We start from the raw sequence: 14,043 nt of genomic DNA, 5'->3' as shown, positions 1-14,043 counted from the left end.
TGTGTGTGTGTGTGTGGTGTGTTGTGTGTGTGTGTGTGGGTGTGTGTTGTGTGTGTGTGTGTGTGTGTGTAAGGGGCGGGGGGGGGAGTAGACATGAGTTGGATGTTCTTTTGTGTGGGACCTTTCATTTATTTAAGGTTTTTCAAGGGTAAGTCAGCCTCTGTTTTAGTGAAATTCCATCCAGTAGGAAAAAAAAGAGGTGAAAACAAAAAGTGCGGCGAAGGATATTGTCAAACACTTTCAGGGGGAACATCACGCTCACTTGAGCAAGAGTCTGCAGGGCAGGCAGAGGAAAATAGACTAAGCTAGAAGTATTAGGGCAAACCCCCCCCCCCCCCCCCCTAGCCCAGGATTTATAGCAACACAGAAATTTTCACCAACACTCTTTGAGGTTTTCAACTGAAGAAAATGTATTGGGAAGTAATAAAATAAGTCTTTAGCAGATCCTCTAAGCGGAAATGGAGAGAAATGAGCCTGACATCACCAGTCCAATCCACAATTACGCATTAGTCTGGAACCCATCAGTTATTATTCGATTTCCAATCAGCATTTTTTCATCAGAGCAACGAAGTGTGTGTTGTAGCAGTGCAGCCAGCTGGTGATGAAACCTTTAAGAAGTAAAGCCAAGTCATTCTTCCCTTTCTTATTAACTAATGCTTTAAGTGCTGTTTGATTGTACTTCTTTTCGAGAACATACACTGTCCAGTTCGTTGAATAATATTGTAATAATGGATTCAACAAACATTTCTCAATGACCCTCTTCTGTAAAGTCATCGTATCAAACCCATCCCATATTAGATTAACGGATCTGATTGGTTAGAGCCAAGCCATGTCAGCTGGAAATCTGTTTGACCAGGAAGGGGCAGAGATGCATATGCCAGAGCAAATAGGTAGTCACATTTGATTAAACATTATTATTTTTTAATTTTTTTAAGTCATTGTGCAGGTGTGACACCGCTAATAGCGTTCCTGTCTTGTCATTAAAAACAAGAGACATGGAACATGTTGGCACCAAGGAACCTTTGCATCACAATTTTCTTCAGCATATTAACCACTACCCAACTTCATTTATAATCTTCCTCATGTATTATATTATACCTCAAACTTAGTTATGTCTTCAGAAAACAAAGACTAACAGCATCTCATGTGCTGTAATGCAACCAACTGGTACACTTGCAACCGTCAGCAAGATGTCGGGTTTACACCACCCCAATCATAAATTATCCCCTAAACAAGCCAGCGAACATGACCGGCTGACGCATAGGGAAAGAGGGAGGGAGAGAGGGAGGGAGTGAGATGGTAGCAAAGAGAGAGAGAAATAGTGGGCATAAGAATAAGTGAGAGAAAGAACATGAAAGAGAGAGGGAAGGAAAGATGTAGGAATTGTAGCTGAAACACAAATGGGGAGAAAAAGTGCATAAGGGAGGCAGACTTAAGAGGAAGTGATGGATTGAGAGTATTAAAGCGGGGAGAGGGAGAAAGAGAAATTACAATGAGAACGAAAAGGGAGAACGCTTCTTTAATTCAGTACACTGGTTGAATGTAAAATACCCACAGGAATGGCAATAGCAATGCAATGGAGAGAGAGAAGCAGGGTGGAGATCAAGGGCTGGCAGGGTGCGTAAGAGAGATAAATGGGAATGTATGGGGAAAATAATGGATGGTGTGCCCATCCATTATTGAATTTCACTGCGGAATTTCACTGTGGAAATTCCTTTCAAAGTAACGTTTCACAAATCAAAGACATACTAACACATACAAACACACACAGAAAGACAGACACACATACACATGTATGTACACATATGACTTACCACTGACCACCCAAGCAGCACTGCAGGGTGTCTTAAATTATTCATAGAGGTCAGAGGAATAAGAAGGACTATTATAGACAAAATTACGAGAAATATGTCTCTCTGTGTGTGTATCGAGGCTCTCTGTCTCATGATGCCTTATAATCCATCTTGAATGACTGTTTTGAGCACCTGCTATCTAGCATGCAGAATAGTTGATTGGAGCATCATCGAATTGGGATCTGGAATCTCTTTTTCTACTTTTCTCTTTTATTTGACTTCCATCTCTGTCTGGCTATCTGTTTTGTCTCTGTCCCACACTTTCACTTACTCTGTCACTCGTCATCGCTCATGCACACATCAGTCAGGCCTTGCATTATATTCTGCATTGCACACCAAACAGACCTTGCGCGACCAGTCAAGGGGTATTAGTTTACTGCAGATCATGTTCTGTCTCAATACTGCAAAACTTTTTCACTTGATGCATCACAGAGAAGAAGTATGTTTCAGTGTTGAAATCCAGTTATAACTAAGATAATTATAAAATAGTTATTAGTAATGTTATCCTACAGCTTTTTTTCAGGGAACTTCTTCTTACTGGCCGGAAAGTGTATTGGCAGCAGATTTGAGTACATTTTCATAAATAACAATGTACTTTGATTAATTAGTACGCGCTTCCTTTTAGACTGAGAAATAGGCAGGCAGTGCACCTTTTGGGGCAATCCAATTTGCTGTGTTGTTGGGGCCCAGACAAATCAATCTTGGAGAAAGTAATCTCTTTGGACCCATTTCAAATGCAAACCTCCATCCAGCCACTTCTCCACTAGTAGCTGCCTGGTAGCTGCCTGACTGAAAACTAAGCAATGTATGGCATGTAATGGATTGATGGAGCAGCTGAAAGAAAGACTAAATTAACAAATACATAAATATATGATTGGGTTGAAAAATTCTATAATGACGTTGAGCTTTTAGTCCCCCTGCTTGCCCAATAGACCACCAAAGGATGTTGGTTTAAAATTCAGCTTCTTAAAAAACACTCAGAGAAACCACCCCTTTTAGGTTGAAATTCTTCCAATGCCTTTTCAGTTGCTACTACCACTCAGGAGGGAAATAAAAAAAGAAGTCCAGGAGTGACTAACAATCCAAACAAGCATTTGCATGCGCTGACCTACTGTCAGTACTGGTAGTGGTTTCCCTGAATAGCTTGACTGGAATATTAGCTAAGTGGTAAACATTGATGATGATGTATTGCATTGAACTCTCTTGCATTGAACTGACTGGATGACGGCCATGACGGATGTCAATGCTGCAGTGACGGTTAAAGTGATATCCTGCTAGAATGTAGGCCTAGTTACATTATTTATAACCTCGGTCTATAATGTATGCCACCAGGATTAAGGATCAACTCCACCGGTTGTTTGTGTTGGGGTAGGGGTGGGTGAGGTGGGGGGGCTGGCGTATGGGATGAGATGTGGAGGGGGTTGGGTCAGCGTGTAATGGCAATCTGTTACTATCTACTACTACTAGTAATCTCCCATCAATAGACCACCGTTCATTCTTGAGGGGAGTAGGCCTACAGGGGATTACTCAGCCCAGAGCATTTTTCTACCGGTTCATGTCCGGTACAGCTGGGTTGGTTGATGCAAAAACTATGATGGCATTATCATCTGGTTTATGAAACAAATTGCGCTACATGAGCTAATAATCATGTCTTTTTTTACGAGCACGGGTGTGGTACCATTTCCAAATAGACACTGGCTCACAGACACACAGACACACAGATACACAGAGACACACACACACACACCACACACCACACCCACACACACACACACACACACACACACACACACACACACACACACACACACACACACACACACACACACACACACACACACACACACACACACACACACACGTGCAGACTCTACTGCAGTCTGCGGGATGCATCAAAGTATCTGCATGGCATCTTATTATTAATACATGTTCCATTCATAAGTCATGCTCAGAAAACTCCCTGCGCAAGTCAGGGAGGCTTCTTTAGAACCACAGCCCGTATAAAAAAGACGGGCTGTCTCGAACACCACAAATTCAAACAATATTACCAATTGATTGAAAGATATCATTTAACTGGCGAGATTTACATCCCCAGCCCCTCAGAAAATAATAGTACATTTCCATATTATCGTAGATAGGCTGTGGGGTATTAAAAATGGATGACCTTCTAATGCCAACAGCCATAAAGAAAAGCCTACTAATGGTAAATGAATTACCCTTGCCCGTTGAATATCCTCACGCGCCCTGAGGTGCACCCCCGGCCTCCAACAGTGAAGTCAACCTTGTGATCGATACAGCTATGCACTGCTGCCTCAGGTAGCTTAGCCGCTGCTAACCATATCGGTATGGTGCAGTGGATCTGTGGTTGTATTATGGCATAAGTACACTTGGCCTCCGCAGTAGCTTCCTGTGAAATATGGGAGTGAGTTAAATCATCCTTTTGCCTTTTCTTTGGTTTTCATTGTTACCATGCTAACAGTGACTTGGGGCTGTACACATCATCATCATCATCATCATCATCATCATCATCATCATCATCATCATCATCATCATCACCATCATCATCATCATCATCAAGGAGGGACAGAGGTGATGCATTAAACATGATGAGTTGACCATGTCAAATGACACAGAGGAAAAATATGGAAGACGAGCGGAGGTGAGAGAGGTGAGAGTGGGCAGAAGTCAAAGGCGGCGGCCAGACGGATGAGTCCCTCATTGTTCAACAAACCAGCCCAGCGAGGCATTACTGCTCACGCACACTACGTCAACACATAAACCACTGGAAAGCCCCACCAGCCTCTTTCTATCCCTCCTTCTCTCCATCCCTCCAGCCTGCTCCCCCGGCCCCTCCCGCCAGCCACCCATCTGCTCCCCTCACGCCTCTCCCCCGCCCTCCCACCCACTCTACGCACACACTGGTGCTTTCTATCGCTCAAACTCTATTTTCAGTTTCATATCACTCATTCTCTCTCTCACTCGCGCTCTCTCTCTCTCTCTCTCTCTCTCTCTCTCTCTCTCTCTCTCTCTTCGCTCTCCTTCTCTCGTCTTCTCTCTCTTCTCTCTCTCTCTCTCTCTCCCCCCCCCCCCCCCTCGGTATAAGCATACATATTCAGGGATGAGTTCCCCCTCCCCCCCTCCTCTCTCGATCGTGACGATGGGCCGGTCCTTTGCATGCAGTATTCTCCATAAGAGGGTGGACCGTACCATTCGGTGATGCGATCAGGAGGCAGGACTCCTGTGAGGGTCGGGCTGCAGAGAGGGTGGAGAGACAGAGGCGAGAGGGAGAGAGAGAGAGACAGAGCAAAGTAGTGGCCGATACTACCCGGTCTCACCATAATCCGTTCTCGCTCCTTCCATCCCACTCTGTCTTTGTGTTTGCGGGCTGCTTTATGCATTCACAGTATGACGCTGCAGACTGGATGTTAACTTTACTTTGGACCCACTCAGGTGAGGAAAATTATCAAAATCCAACTTGTGCCCTACTTTGATTCTTTTTTTTTGTATTTTTTTTTTTATTGGTGATGTTTGGCTTTGGGATATTACGGATTACAAATGTCCATCAGATATTTGATTGGATTGAGTGTTGTGTTAGAATTTCATGATGCTTCTTTTGAATCTCATGTCGGATTTGGGAGTTCATCGGTCATATTTCACAAAATTAACTTATAGGCTTTCTGGGTACACTGAACTGTTTTACCGCATGAAGTGAATGGCACTTAAAGATTAACAGTATGCATAACCTTGTGTTAAAGGAAAATAACTGATAGATTTGGTCATGATGCACATTTTAAGCAGAAAATTTGTCTTTCTACTAATGATTTGCTGGGGTTGTTTTTGTGGGCCACTATGGGTCGTTTTTGATTAAGTGGTCTCCTTATGTTCCACCAAATAAGGAGCCGTATGGAGTCTGATCCATTCATGTAGAAGGGGATCATCTGGACCCAGAAACACATGAAATAGGCTTCCATTTTGTTCCTGAATTTAGATCAGTTTAGTCGGTAGACTTACTTTGTCCATTGCAACAAATGTGATGTAGTATGATGACAGTTTAATAAAGACATGATTCACTTATTTTTCATAGGTAACAGTTGAAAAGGAATCAACACGATTCAATGTGAATATTATATCAGATACTGATTAATTATCTACAACAAACCCAAAATAAATTGTATAGCGTACCAAAACACCCACACACACACACACACACACACACACACACACACACACACACACACACACACACACACACACACACACACACACACACACACACACACACACACACACACACACACACACACACACACACACACACACACACACACACACACACAGTGAGATAAAGTCATCTTTTGTTTTGTTGATGTTGACCCAGCTGCAGTGTAATATACATTTACCTTTGAGTGATAAACATGCGGTAAGGTGCAGGTTACCAGCCTTTTGATTGGGGAATGAGGCTTTCATGAGCACTGACAAGTGAGGACCATTCTCTACTGGAAATTGTATTTCAGTACTAAGAGGTTCTTAAGTAGGTTGTGGTTGGTTCTATTTTTAAATGAGTATGGACGACTGGATATGATGATGCTGCTGAACAAAAATACCAGCCTCACCTGCTCCCCGTCTTGTATGCACATGAACCTGGTGAATCTCTCTCTCTCTCTCTCTCTCTCTCTCTCTCTCTCTCTCTCTCTCTCTCTCTCTCTCTCTCTCTCTCTCTCTCTCTCTCTCTCTCTCTCTCCCCCTCTCCTCATGTACCTTTTTGTAAGTCCAAGCAAAGTTGTGACGTCACTTTAACTTAAATGAACATCTTTTATTCCAAATACAAAACGGGAAAAAAGCCCTTAAAAACATTATCAGAGAGCAACTGTTTTTCTGAATCTTAGATTCCGAAAGTTGTTTCAAATTTGGTCATTCAGCTGATTTCCCTTTATTGTGTCTAACATTAGCAGGTTCAATTAGCAAACAAGGTTTAACTAATGTCACTGCTTCCTCAGCATAATGTAATGCTAGTATGTCCTACTTATTCCTGCACTCCACTGGCGTTTCTTCACAACGTTGTCTCTGGTGGCTGTCAAGCTCTGTGATAATGCTGGGCGCAGTCAAGAGTCTGATCTGGCAAGATTCTCTGTAGTGGTTATTAATAGGGTGCTTGGTGCAGGGATATCGGCACGATGTTGGAAATATCAGAGAGGACGCTGGCAGCTTCCTTTAAAGAAACCACATAGCCACTTAAGAGATGACATCCTCCTCCAGTTGGTTGCTGAAGTAAAACTAAATTGTAAACCAATAACACAGGGTTCTGTTCTGTTCTGTTATTTATCTTTTGGATTCACCTAATGGACTCAATAACAGTTACCAGATACCTGCTTTTTGTTGTTTGTCAGATAGCGATATCTTAATCACATTTATTCAATTTTAATTTATTTATCATAAATCAGTATTAATCATAATTTTATAATATATTTGCAGTCAGAGTTGCAGTCTCCGGAAACTAGGCACCGTATCAGACGCTAACTAATAAGGTTGAAGGGATTCCTTATCATGGCATTTATGAGGAATGGATGAGGCCGAACCCTTACTGCAATATGTAGCGAGGAGGTAGCGATAGTTCTCATGCACAAAATAAGGTATTTCCATCTGGAAAGGCACAAATAGAAAAGAAGGGAAGACGAGAAAAAGGGCAAGGAGAAGAAAAGGCACACAAATAGGAGCTGGTGACAGAGGAAAAGAGGGCAGGGCACGGTGGAGGCCGTTCCAGGAGGCAAGTCTAAGGGGGGAGCACTGTAGAACATACTATGAATCTTTAATAAGCTGCTCTTTAGAAATCTCTCTTTTCTCTCTCTCTCTCCGCACACACACACACACACACGCATGCACGCACGCACGCACGCACGCACGCACGCACGCACGCACGCACGCACGCACGCACGCACGCACGCACGCACGCACGCACGCACGCACGCACGCACGCACGCACGCACGCACGCACGCACGCACGCACGCACGCACGCACGCACGCACGCACGCACGCACGCACGCACGCACGCACGCACGCACGCACGCACGCACGCACGCACACACACACACACACACACACACACACACACACACACACACACACACACACACACACACACACACACACACACACACACACACACACGTTTTTTTATATCTCTCTCAAAACCCTTGGTGTATATCTCTCTCCCCCCTTCAATTTCAGTTCATTATTTGTGTACATTTTCCAATTTCAATTTTTTAACGATTGAGAACAGCAGCTATCAAATAAAGCAATAGCTCATTTCGTATTTTGCTCCCCATGGCTAGTATGGTAAGCTTTGACAGTAAAAGGCAGGAAGTATGATGCAGGGCACTTATATGTGCAGCCCACTTCTCACCGACTCTAACACAAGGGCCTCAGAATAATTTGTCAAAAAGAGAAAGAATCAAATCAGGATTATCAAGTAAAGTACTTTCATCACAGTCCAATTTACAAATGTTACCACTTTAGGAGTCAGCAGTACCCTCAAAAATACTACACAAATGATTCCCTGTCAGTACAGAACCTACAACCATTTTACCATTGTGCTTTTTTGTATGTTGTTTAATTACCTAAATCCTTGCCATCTAATAAGCCTACTCCAGCGAAGGAGAAGTAAGCAGGGGCACCATGTATGGTCATTTAGTGGCGGCTGTTAGAAGTCTTCTCGATCCACAATGTGTTTCACAGTATTTGAAGTGGTGTTTCTAGATGCTATTATGCAATGGGCAGTGTTCATTTGTATGCAGGCTGAATAAGTGTGTATGCACATGTCTGTGCATAATAAGATGCAAGCCAGCCTCTGATGAAGACAAAGGCCATCAATAAACTGCTTTGAGCGACTTCTTTAATATTAACCAACGTGATTTATAAGTGCAGAGAGCACCAGTCATTTTAACTACAGCTCCCATGATGCAATATATCTCTGGCCCAGGCATAAGATTGATGCAAACCTGGCAATACGCTAGTGCCTGCGGTTCTTGCTGATCAAGCAGTTTATAGCAGAGTCATTGTATTGAATGGCACTACAGACGTTTAGGAGAAACACACCTCTATATATGCCTGATGAATACACTATGGGAGCGCACAACTTTAAGTAATACATTTGACAGAAACTGATTAAAAATGCACTGAGAAATTTCTACTCATTTTCTCTGAAGCTGAGGTTTATAGGGAAGCACTTTATGATAATGTTCAGTCGTAAGTCATTTATAAGCCTTTATTAAGGATGAAAACATTAATATACATTAGTAGATGATTAATTGGTGCTATTTAAAAGGCCCCCTATTTTAGACTACCAGTCTATCCAGTTGACTGTAGCAACTGGTAGGCTGATCTATCCATCATGCATCTGGGTGGACACTTGGGATGAGGCTTGTAACAGCAGATCAACATCACACCTGGTTATAAAATAAGTCCCTTTATCAAAACATGATCATCATCTTCCAAGGTATAGCAACGTTTTGTTGATGATTGGTTCATCATTCACTAAAGTCTAAAGTGACAATGGTCTTATAAAAGTGTTACCTGTTTAACTAAACGAGATCAACAGCGAGACTTTCTGTAGCTTACAGAATTACAGCTGTGTAGACATCAGAGTAGCCAGTTTCCAGTCACTAAGGTTCAACCACCGTTTGAACTTCTTTGCTTTTAGAACCGATGAGAGATTCTTAATAAAAAAGTTTTAAATTATAATTTTCCTGAAATGGATGTGGCAATAATGGCTGGCTGTTGGCTCAAATTAATCATGATATAACATGATCTACCTGCAACATTTATAACAAGGCGATGTGTGCATGTCTGTGCTAGGAATTACAAAAACCAGTCAACCATAAGAGTTCAATCTGCCTTGGAGAAGCATCTTCTGGTACACTAACACTGTGGGACACACACACACACACACACACACACACACACACACACACACACACACACACACACACACACACACACACACACACACACACACACACACACACACACACACACACACACACACACACACACACACACACACACACACACACACACATTAGACTAATTAGAGAAGAACATAGGGTTGATGGAGACAGGGTAGAGGACGGGAGCAGAGGAGGAAACAAGGTGCGGCGTGGAAAGGAAATGAGATGAGACGGGGAGAAGAGACGGGAAGGGAAAAGAGATACGAAAGTTGAGTAGATTTGGTGAAAAATAACTGAATGAAAGGGACAACAGATATAAGCCTGATAAACACAAGCTTGGGTGCTGAGGTCTTCCAGAGTTGAGAACAGCAGGAGCGATATGTGTGGCTTCTATCTGTCAGCTCCCTAAAGTAAATAACAACATACGCTGCTGTCAAGCCCTCCCTGTGTAAACAGAGCTCATGTCATTAGGCTGGTGTCCCATTACAGTTCAATAGCATGTGACCACCATCAGCATCTGTCTCATCAATAGCATCTGTCCAATAGCATGTGGCCCCAACGATAGCATCTGTCTTATAGCATGTGGTTCCAACGATGGCGTCTGTCCAATAGCATGTTGTGTGTTGTTAGAAGTTATCTGTGTGCGTACCCTGCTGCAGCACAGCAGGGTACGCTGTCCATAGTTCAGCTCGTTAGACGGTACAGAAACAGTCAATCACAGTTGGCTGTTGGCAACAGTTTAACTCAACTTTGCTAAATGTGGAGACTTTCAGCAAGCTCCGCTATTAGATGATGAGGGCAATTACAGTGAGTGTGAGTGGGAGGTCCGGTGTAGGCGGACCGAGCTGCGTTGGTCATGCGACAAAGCTCGGCGAATCGAGTGGCTCACGTAGCCCGGCTGGAACCAGGAGCCTTTTAATTTCCTGTCTGTTCCTGCTATCAATGCGAGGCCGTCAATCAGATTTCAATCAAACTCTGTCCATCCAGACGTCAGCATGCGGTGACGCCACTGCATAGTGCTGCAGTATCACGTAATCTTTAATATATTTTACTTTTCTGCCATTATCACCTTCTGTCGACTGAACGTGCGTGAGATTTCTGAAAGCCCCTTGTGAGAGCATAAACTGTAGATGAAATGTCTGATCTTCTCAGGCCCCCGGCGGATCCCAAAAGGCTCACATCGCTAGAATGAGAATACTGATCTTTCTGTCATCTCCCATTTCTTTCTGTATTCAGCCTTTCATCTTTATACGTTCTATTTATATTTTTGGATAACATTGTTGTGCTGTTTATCCCGCACTAGTAGAGGATATTAAAACGTTGGCTTTACTGGAGACCCATTGTACATAATGAACATTACATTTTCCTTGTAAATGGTGGAGACATCAGTGGAAAATCAACATAACCCAAACTAATACAAAGAGCCAAACGAGATGTAAACACATGCCAGACCAATGACTTGTGTCGTTACCCTATCACCAGGGACATGGGGTTAGATCAACGAGAGCAACTCACTAGCCACGCCCATTGTTTCTGCCCAGGATTAGGAACTTAACAACCAACAGGTGTTTCACAATTCCTCGCCAGCCCTTCTCTATAATGTCTGTAGGCGTCCCTCAGCGTAGTTGCTAGTTTCTAGTGTATTTCTTTCTTTGGTCCGTTACCTGCGTTCGTTTCGACCCCTACCCGCTATGACCTGATTCTGCCGCTCTTTATTAAATTCTTGAAATGTAGCCTTCCCCCTGTGTCTGTGTTTGAGTGTTATAGTGTAGGATGGTGTAGACTCTACACCATCCTACAATATAACACTGAAGATAATATAACACTTCTTGGTGCCTCTACAGTGTAGAGGCACCAAGAAGAAGAAAAAAATGAATCATGAAGGCTGTCTTAGGCTTGACCTTGAGAAATGAGTAGGAGCTAATAGCCATAAAAAAGGACCAAACAAAGATGTAAAAAATTCCACGGGAGTGCCGTGGCCACGGCCGCGGTGCTGCCGGTGCCCAAGGTCACGGTGTCCGGGCTGCGGGGTGCCGCGGCCGGGGCACGACGGGAGGCGTGGCAGCCGGGGGTCGCGGTCACAGTGAATGAATGTTCAACCCAACCATTTGTTAAAGGTTGAGAACCACTGACATAGATAGTGTTTGAGATGTGATTAGTGATGCACTCGTGCAGAAGTCCATTAAAACACACAGGCATTAATTATAGGTATCCACAACATGCTAAAAGAACTACAATATGCGTACCTTGATGCGTCATGAGGTGGCGGTACGCAGTAAGAAGTAACGGTACGCAGATGGGTAAAAATCAGTCCCGGTACACTGCGTACTGGTGAGTACCTGCTCATACCCACAAACTGGCCGAATGCTCCACCTTCACTAGTCTCATGGAGCCAATCAGATCAGTGTTTTTAAAAGAACTCAAACAGGTTGCACAGGTCTGGTACCCTAACCCTAACCCTGCTACACACTATATTACACTATCATTTCCACAGAAATACTAACCCTACAAACAATATTCCTGCTAACCTTCTGCTGTTGCAAGTATGTGTTATAAATAGACCATGTGTATTTGAATTAGAAAGGGCTCATACAATCTCCACACAATTCCAAATCCAGTCCCAAAATGTACCACATTACAAAAAACAGTTGAAGCCTATACAGCAATGCAGTCTCTTTCTGCAAAGCTAAAGGCTGGATCTCCGGTCACTATAAATTTGGCAGCCATACCTCTTTAGTCCCTGGCTGTTGACTCAGCCTCCTCAGAGGATCCATCCATCCATTCATCTGTTGGCCTGTCTGCTTGCCTGTCTGCACACTGTGTTGATTTTGGATGTTGTCTGTATGTTTGTATGGGGCTCCTCTCTGGGGCTGTCTGCCTTGGGCCTGCGGTCAAGATGGAACAGCTCCTTATGCTACCACAACCAGAATTGTGTGGTGAATGTTCCCTTCAGAAACATGTTAATCACTTGTATGTGATTAATGTGACTACCAATAACTATGTAGAATAGCCATTTTTAACACTAAGCTGCTGAGATTAACTAGTTTGTAATTCTTTTATTTCCGTAAATTTCTCCAAATTCGGGGGTGAATGCAAATGGTACGTTAGTTAGAATAAGTGTATGTGTGGATCAAAGTGGGTTTGTCCTCCTTCTAACAGCTAACTATTCCAGCAACCTTAAATTAATATGAACGATTTCTTATGATTTTTTTTTAATGAATGCTTACACATATTTTTGATCCCATCTCGTGGATAGAATCAATATTTGTAACGTCTTTGGTAGCTGAGTACATATTGTCAAATTTCTTGAGAAAAAAATTATAAATGTATATAATGGTGATTTCTAATGCCCAGCCCAGAAAACAAGTTGGACGTTGGGTATAAGAATGAGAACAGGGCCTGCCCAGTATGGGGAATGAGGGATGAAAACAAATGAATGATTAATGCTCAACATTAGGCTGAATATTTGATGGTCGTGTTCACTTTCGTACCCCCACTGTCATTTCAGTTCAACTCCAAAATATGCCAATGTCATTATTTAAGCATTATCCGTGCTTTCTCATTTACTCTGTGGTCGAAGGCATCCTACTTCCTATACAGGGCAGGGAAATGTAGGGTCGTGCAACATCCATAAGCATGTTGTCGTGAGTTTAGGTTTTAGCTTTAATCTCAGAGAGAGAGGGAGAGTGTGAGAGAGAGAGAGAGAGAGAGAGAGAGAGAGAGAGAGAGAGAGAGAGAGAGAGAGAGAGAGAGAGAGAGAGAGAGGGAGAGAGAGAGAGAGAGAGAGAGAGAGAGAGAGAGAGAGAGAGAGAGAGAGAGAGAGAGAGAGCGAGAGAGAGAGAGAAAGAGAGAGAGAGAGAGAGAGAGAGAGAGAGAGAGAGAGAGAGAGAGAGAGAGAGAGAGAGAGAGAGCGAGAGAGATTACACTACTAGAGGCTTTAAACATCGTGCTCATCATCCCGCGGTGAAAGCGGCTGCAGGACTCAGAAATTACTTGTGTGACTGATCGTCACAGAAGAAGGATCTCCGCTGCTTATGAAATTAAATTATATCTCCAGTAACCATCCATCCATCCATCCATCCATCCGTCTATCCATCTCTCTAACTCCCTGTTTTTCTGTCAAAACAACTAAAACAGCTTTTTGCAGTTTTAAATTGCATTGTTGAATATTCTTATCAAGATGACTGGTTCGGTTTGGGCTGCTGGTGTTAATTCATAGCTCTCTAACACTTTGCTCCAACAGAAG

This window comes from Gadus chalcogrammus, chromosome 9 (genome assembly GCF_026213295.1).
Source record: "Gadus chalcogrammus isolate NIFS_2021 chromosome 9, NIFS_Gcha_1.0, whole genome shotgun sequence".
In the NCBI taxonomy this organism is placed as follows: Eukaryota; Metazoa; Chordata; class Actinopteri; order Gadiformes; family Gadidae; genus Gadus; species Gadus chalcogrammus.
The sequence above is the reverse complement of the archived record's forward strand: the minus strand, read 5'-3'. Positions refer to the sequence as shown.